This window comes from Thunnus maccoyii, chromosome 21, assembly GCF_910596095.1.
Source record: "Thunnus maccoyii chromosome 21, fThuMac1.1, whole genome shotgun sequence".
Classification (NCBI taxonomy): Eukaryota; Metazoa; Chordata; class Actinopteri; order Scombriformes; family Scombridae; genus Thunnus; species Thunnus maccoyii.
The window spans coordinates 2,891,291-2,899,331 of NC_056553.1; the positions used below are offsets into that span (position 1 = coordinate 2,891,291).

At 37.5% G+C, this 8,041-nt stretch overlaps 1 protein-coding gene across 4 annotated transcripts in view; it reads left to right on the plus strand.

Moving 5' to 3' along the window:
• Window positions 1–6,715, plus strand: part of LOC121887820 (sodium channel protein type 4 subunit alpha-like) — a 247,671-nt gene extending 240,956 nt beyond the window's left edge. For all 4 annotated transcript variants that reach the window (XM_042398864.1, XM_042398865.1, XM_042398866.1 and 1 more), the window contains one exon: window positions 1–6,715. This exon is cut by the window's left edge and continues 1,528 nt beyond it. The gene's annotated coding sequence lies outside the window, so the exon portion shown is untranslated.
• The last annotated feature ends 1,326 nt before the right edge of the window (window positions 6,716–8,041 follow it).

The following is an 8,041-nucleotide window of genomic DNA, read 5'->3' on the forward strand; positions in this document are numbered from 1 at the left end:
TGGACTCAGCAGCGTTTTTTTGGAGTTTCTTAAAGGGAAGGAGAAAATCTGCAAAGACAGAGCGGGAGAACCCGTCTGTCTTTGTCGGAGTAAAAGACAGACGCGAAGAGAAGAACCACCTCTGGATCCCTTTGACCTTTTGGGTTTCTCGTGTCGACCGGAGTCGAGGGTTCGGAACACTGACTGACCTTTGACCTCAACTACAAGGGGGTCAGAACAACTATATCACAGATGTATCCATCATTTATTGGCCTGGGGGGTTTGTGCCTTCCCACAGTTGATCAATATTCTCAGAGTATGCCTGGCTGTAAGAGTGACGGTGTTCCTGGTGGTGTTTCTCGACACATAAACAGTCGACGGCTTTCTGACTGACTTGAGACTCGAGAGAGGAGGGAAAATAACAACAACGTGGTTTAAATAATGTTTTCGTAGTAAAAGTATAACTTTGTTGATGTTACCAGTCTTTTAATAGCGGTACGATTATTACTATTTTTTATATTTTTTAGAGTAAGTTGAAGAAAAAAAAATAAGCAGTCTCTCTCTTTCGACTTCGGAGCGGCACTAGCTATGAAGTGGCTGAACTACCACGTTGTGATAGATGAGAGGAGAGGGTGCGGTCAGGAAAAAAAAAAACAACAAAAAAACAACCTGAAAAAGCAACTTCATCTGTTTTTGTTGGCAGTTTTTGCACTTTTGGGTTTACATGTGCTGTCACTTTACCGCATTTGGGCAAAGACACATTAAAAAAAGAGCCTGGGATTTATTTATTTTTCCTCTGAAAAACCTTTTAAAACAACACCAAAAAAACTAATTCAAGTGCACAATGAGATTTTCTACATGATCCCAGACTCTTCCAGCATGTTTTTTTGCCCACGTGGTGAACATCCTCATGTCCGTCAGTTCTTTGGCCGGTGGGTGATTTGTCTAAAAGTCCTTCCCTTTGCTTTTCGAACAAACAGAAGACTCCTGCTTCCTGCTTTGTTACTACATCGCATGAGGAGACGATTGGAGATTATTGGCTTGAAGTCAAAGCTGATCGATCATTGATGGATGATGGATGATTTGGCAAGAATAAAAGGTTTAGATATTTTGTCCAAAGTTGCATGAAACTCTCTCTGAATTTTTGGGTAATATCCTTAAAAAAAACCCAGACAATGACGACATCTATTCACGAAACAACTTTCATATCATAAAACCCTGAAGGCAACAACACCTCAGGTTAATTTAAGGACCAGACTGCTGGTTTCAGACAAGCATGTCTCATGGAAATATGTTTAAGCGTTCAACAAACCATCAGTCTTTGCATTTTAGCAATTGAACAGTAGAAGAAATATGATCATTCAAGACTCGACGCTCATGTTTTTAGGGTTTTTAAAGGCGTGAATAAAGTAGTTCCTCAGATTCAATGTTATGAGTTGTACATTGTCGACTTTTACAAATCACCCTCAGTCATTAACTATCCGTCTGGTCGGTGTTTGTCGCGGCACTCACAAAGGATCTTAAACTAAATTCTCTTTGCTTCATTCGAGGAAAAAACAGAACATGAGATCTTTGTGGTGTCGACCAGCTCGGACCGGAGTGCGACAATCAGATCAGCACATCAGCATCAGGATTTCACCTGCTTTAGTTTTAGTTTTAGTTTGATCCATCAGTGTCCTGGAAAAAAACTCTAAACTCATGAGATTAGCATTTCTCCGGTTTTCAGTGACGTGATACACATTTCAGACTTGTTTTTAAGGACAGATAGTTTGCTAAATTAACCGGTTTGTTCACATAGGGTCATTTGTTTTTGTAGTGACTGCATCAAGCAGCTTTGATGAAGTTTTATCATGTTTTAGGAGATTTTATAGTCAAGAACAAGCAGATATCAAAGTTCTCTTCATCCAGAACAAGCTGTAAGTATCTGGCCAACAGCAGTTTGAAATATTTTCTCCCAGCCTTCTTCAACGTAAGATTAGACCATTAGCCACTTAAAGGATCAGTCTGGTGTTATTCTATATTTTTCTTATTATCAACAAATCACAAACATATAGTCTCAGTAATTCCCTAAAACAGTTGACTGCTGTAGTTTTTAGCAGACGGTATTCAAATAGGAGGAAAAACTATATTTATTTTCAGCAGTGGATGAATCCATGTTTCTTGCTATCATTGATTTGGGTATTTTTAGAGAATTTGTTGACAATAAGAACAATTATCAGCAGATTTATCCTTGAAGTATGATGTCATTTTACAGGAAACACTGACAGTCGAACAAAATATACAAACTACCTGTCGCAGGTTTTTCCAGGATACTGATGCAAAGATGCTAAAAGCTTTTCTGCTTCCCGTTTCCATCAAACGATTTGAAGAGTTTCATTTCAAACACGGGGAAATAAATTGGTAAATTGTGATTGGTTGTTTTTTAAAACTCAAAAATGAATTTGATGGTTCAAACAATCTGCAGGTTAACCCAAAGTTTATGTGTCCATATTTTAAAGAATGGAAACAGTTATGTAGTTATATTTTTGCCTTTTACAGTAACTTAACGTATTAAAATCAAAAATTCAGTACAAATCAAATTTAGCAGCAAGTATCTAATTTTTCCCCCCGACGATATCCGAGTTTGAAAGGAAACTCTTCAACTCAAAACACTGCTTCATTTATTTATTTATTTATTTATTTATTTATTGACTTTGTTTTCTGGTTGGTTGCTTTACTTTAGCTTTTTAGATTTTTTTTTTTTTAATTTTTGTTTTTGCACGTTTTAGCTGCGTCCCGGAGGAGAAGCGGATGCCAAGCGAGACGGCTCTTTATCTATTTTGCACAGAGAAACAAAAAAAAAAACAAACAAACAACAAAACAAACAAAAACAAACCGCGTCTAGCAATAACGGTTTGCCGATACCTTTTAAGTGAATTTATAGGTAACACTTGACTTTACAGAAGCTTTTTTTTTCTCACTGTATCGATCTGTATCAACTCTGGAAACGCACAAAAACACTTGGAGCATTTTGTGACGGTGTTGTTGTGGATTTACAGACACACAGACAGGTGAATACACTGACAGGAAGCCTCTGTGAAGCGGCGTTACTGCTTGTTTTTATTAAGATGAAGTGTCAAAGTGTGTGTGTACAGCGTTTGTTCAGTCTGCTTCGATCTCAATATTTCGAACAACCTCTCTCTCTCTCTCTCTCTGTCTCTGTTGTCGTGGTCACCCGAGGGATCTTTACTAAACGCTTTACTAGACTAATTTAAAAAAGGGAAAAAGAAAAAAAAACAATTTTACTGGCACCGTCTGGACTCTATTTCTACTAGATTCTATTGAGAATAGATAACCATATAAACTAGGTAAATACTTAAGACACTGCTGAACTCTGCTGCGAGGCGTATTTCAGGTTGCAGTTGTGCTGAAGGGCTGTTTTCAGTAGCAATAGACCCAGAGTGTGCCTGCTACATATGAACCCCAACACTCCAAGCCATGCTTTGCCATTGGTTGATTGATAGGCTAATGTGCTTGATTGATTGATTGATTGATTGATTGACTGATTGATGGACTATTTGAGTCTTTGATTTCTTGACTGGCAGATTGACTGAATATTTGATTGGTTTAACACTTGGTTGGTTGGTTGATTGAATTGATTCTTATGCTTTTTGATATTGAACGAGGTTCACGTTCCCCCCTCTCCCATCCCCCTTCGTCACTGATGTGACTCTTCCTCAGAGGCCGTTATGTTGAACAAACAGCACAGAGAGCTGATTGGCTGGTTTAGTTCTCTATTTCACTCTTTTAAATGGTCAAAAATCTCCAATTAACTAACATCTTGCGGGAAAACAAGTGCATTTTATCACTAGAATGACGACATTACGATGCCATGCTGTTCATTCATTCATAAATTGCAAAATATTAGAGAGTGCTGCCTTCAAGTGGAAGTAGTGAGATGTTTTCAAGATGGGAAACTGAGTACAGTAACATAACAAAACCTTCACCTAACTGACTTTGCAACAACGCTGCTGTAAGACCATGTTTGACAACATTGTACTGTATATTGCCTTTTCAAAAGCCGTACAAGATTTAATGTTTCTCACACTAAGGAACAAGAAAACAGCACACAGTGAAAGTAAGTTAACTTCCACAGTGTGGTTATAACTAGGCCTGGGTATTGAACCTCAGTACTTTTTTGGTACCAACAGATGTGTCCATGACACAGAGTATTGAAAACTGTGACGTACTAAAAGTTGACATTGAACATCTGGTCAGATTTGTAACGTTGTTTACTGATTTCAAGCAAAATTTTGCCAAATTTTTGGCTGTTTGTGTTTAAATATTGAACATTTGAGAACTTTATTAAATCAAAGAAACAGTTTTGTAGAAAAGCACATTTACTGTTTATTCTTCAAAGTAACGTTTCAAAAAATGTTTTGCTTTTGGTACCAAAACACAGGAAACACAGGTGCTGGCATTAGTAGCCACAAAGTTCAAACAATACCCAGCCCAAGTTACAACTCATGAACTCAGAGCTTTCAGGAAATATCCATTCATGAACACTTGGTTTGTATGGATTCTTAAAACTTGACTCCATTTGAAGGCACCAAATTCTCCTCTGGACCTGTCATGCAAATGCATTTATAAATTATATTTGAATCAATTACATTTCTTGAATACTGATCCTCTAAAAAACAATAGTTCACAACATGGATGTATTACAAGATCTGGATGCTGGACTCCAAGAAGACGCCCATTTTCTAGGCTCTGGAAAAGCTTAACAAATATCAAAACTCTATGGTTTAAATGTTTGTAATACAAAGAGTAATATCTGATTATGTTTGCAGTTGGAGGTGTCCTGTCAACAGTTTTACAAATGTTTGTTTTTGCATGAATCTATGAATAAAATGCTTGTCGGGCTGCAGATGTTTTGTTGCAGTACTGCAGTGGACCACCGTGGTAAATTAGCAGCAATGCTGACTCACTTTGCTGTATCCAGCTCTCATAATACATCCATGGTTCACAGCACCAGTACTTAGGAACTGAAGTGGAAACGATGCACAAATGGCCCTCACAGTGTAACTCAGACTCCGGTTTGCACTGAGCACAAAAACACAGTCGAACATCTCCTGTCAGTATCAGGACCGTCAGCTGATAGAAAGCTCAGAGTTTGTTCACTTGAATCTGTGTGAAACAACACTGAAGCAACAACAGCAGCAGCTCTCTGTCCCTGAACTTCTCTCTGTTTTGACTGTACGAGACGAAAAAGACCTTTAAAATAACCTCCAACATGTTCTGAGCAGGAAAGGAAAACTTGAGATGCAAAAGATGGAGGGAAAAACCTTTTTCTGCCATCATCTTGTTATCTGGTGCGTCACTTCCTCTCCTGCTCTAATGAAATAATAATAATAATAAAAACAAACGCTTATTTGGAGGAAAACTGCAGTCTTTGCTCTGAGCTGTGGGTAAGTCCATGTGGTGCTAACGAGGGGTTTGGAAGAGTCCAAATTAAGATCGGAGGGGGGTTGTTAAAACACAAACTCTGAGACTGAGAATCTCCTTCCTGCCTTCTTTTCCCCGTTTCAAAACCAAAAGCTGCTTCGTCATCTTCAAATAGATGTGTACCAACTCGGAGGAAATGCACAGAAAAACAAGTGGTTTCATTGTTCATTATTATTACTATTGTTACTATTAACTGTGTGATAAATGCAATACAACAGTTATGTAAACCGGCAGTGAGTGATGCTGTATCTTATTTACAGTGCGAGGATAATAATGATAATAACGATGATGTTTTTATTTTTTTTTTGTCGTCATGGATTTGGTTATTTCCAGGCATCCTCTCACTGCTTAAACCACCGTCGCCCCGTTTACACCGCAACTGGTTTCACAACGGTTGTCAAACTGGTTTCATCGGGTCTCCAGCTTCATATCAGTCCTGCAGAAACCTCATATCTCGAGAAAGTTGCCTTTTTCAGTAACAGAGGGGAGAATAAGTCGAATATTTCCCCCTTCTGACACCTCATGAAACGTCACTGATTCCTTCTAACGTCTTGTCTGCCGAAAATGGGAAAACAAACATCAAGTTGGAAGAATAAAAATCATTGAATTGGAGATAAGAGGTTTCTTGACACCAGACTGCAGCCAGCAGTTTTATTGTGTTTTTGCTGGAAAAAGTCGAGTAGATACGCATCACAGTTAAAGAGTGAAAATCTTGTAAATTCAAGGATTTTAAACTTAAGATGGATCAGGAAACTGTGGAGGACAAAAGAGAGAAAACGTCCAAAATTCTTATAAATACTATAAAATAGACAAATATACATGGTCACAACAATATAATAGTGATTAAACCCCTCAAAGTCCAGTTTTGGGTGGTTTTCTCTTTGTCACAAATTTGCTAAAAATTCTTGGATGTGTAATTTTTCATATTTTAAAGTCTATTTCGAAATCATCCAAAAATGAGAGACGAACAACAAGTTACAAGGTTTCTCTGTGACCTCAGTGGTTAAACTCTCGCACTGCAACCGTTGGTGAAAACTCGCTGGTGAAACCTCGGTGTAAAGGAGGCGAAAGCCGTGCCTCAGTGACCCCACCCTGGTGTTTTAGAGACAATAATAATTATGATGATTATAATATGAATATATATATAAATATATATATATATATATATATACTTTTTAGTACTTTGAGTTGAAATACTTTTTAGTATTTTGCAAATACATGTCTGTATATAAAACAAAAGCCTCCTGTAATAAACGAGAAAAAAATTTACTACAGAATCTGCTGTGTTGGTTTTATGTTGTTTTTTCTGTAAACAATGATTTTAATGTTTATGAGAACTTAAAAAATTGCAGCAACAGATTATCTGAAACTCTGCAACAACCCAAATATCAATCAAGAGTTTTATAAAAGGTAAGTTCACCCAGATGTTTGCTCACTTCTGTCTGGAGGTTTCTGTCCATCGAGAAGGTTTTGAGATGTTGAGAAAACATTTTCTCTTAATCCAGCTTTTTAAAAGTGTAACTACTCAGAGTACATTTTAACTGACCTACTTTAACTTTTACATTTTTCCCTGCGTAGCAGGGAACATGTTTCCAGTTCCAGTCAAAATTTGTCTCCAGAGTGAATAAATCTTTAAACCATGACTTGGTTTTGCAAAACGATGACATAAACCTGCCCAGCGAGGGTCGGAGCTTTGTTGCAGGAAAGTTCAGAAGAAAACATTTTATCTTCTCTAACTTTCTCTGTGATCGATTGTTATAAATGTCGGTATGGACGATTAGATCACGATCATAATATAATGGTTTGATCAACGCTGCAGAGCAGCAGTCTGGTGAGCAATATCACTATTTATTTATTGTTCCGTTGTCTGACAACAGAAACAGAAAAATATGTAAATGACAACAACTGCATAGTGAGTTAATCTGTATTAAAACAAAATGTAGATGAGAGAAAGCAGACTGACTGTACAACTCTACCAGATGTCGGCTGTTTCTTTGTTGACTTCAAAGAAAACGACGATCAGAGATTTAGCCGTTAGCTGTTGTTGAGGTGTTTAACTGTGGATCTTAACACAAACATTTTTAAAAATTAGTTTGAGGAACCCACAGTGCTACAATCTGTTGTACCACAAACTAAAACAAGGTTTTTACTGCAAGGGACATTTTTTTGTTGTTTGAACCAAAATCTGAAGCCAACTGGAACCAAAGTGTTTTACTGGTTTACCTTTTAAACAGAGCTTTTGTTGATCTTTTTTTTTGTTGTACTGTCACTTTAAAATTTAAAAAATGACTAACCAAAAGGTTGTTTCCAGTTGCTGACTATACATTTTTTGCATCTTGAATATGTCATCTACTTTTCCGAGTCAGAGACGTGGATTGCAGTCAGCTGAGGTTTCTTTTTAAATGAGACTTTCCACGTTTTTATTTCCAGTAATCTGACACAAAAAATGTTTACAAAATGCCCTCTGCATCTCTGCGTAAACTCCAGTGTGGCAGATGTTCTGCATATTCCCAGACGGACAGACAGATAGGTTTATGGCGTCCGGTACCTCTCATGGCATGCTGGGTAGCTTCGGCCC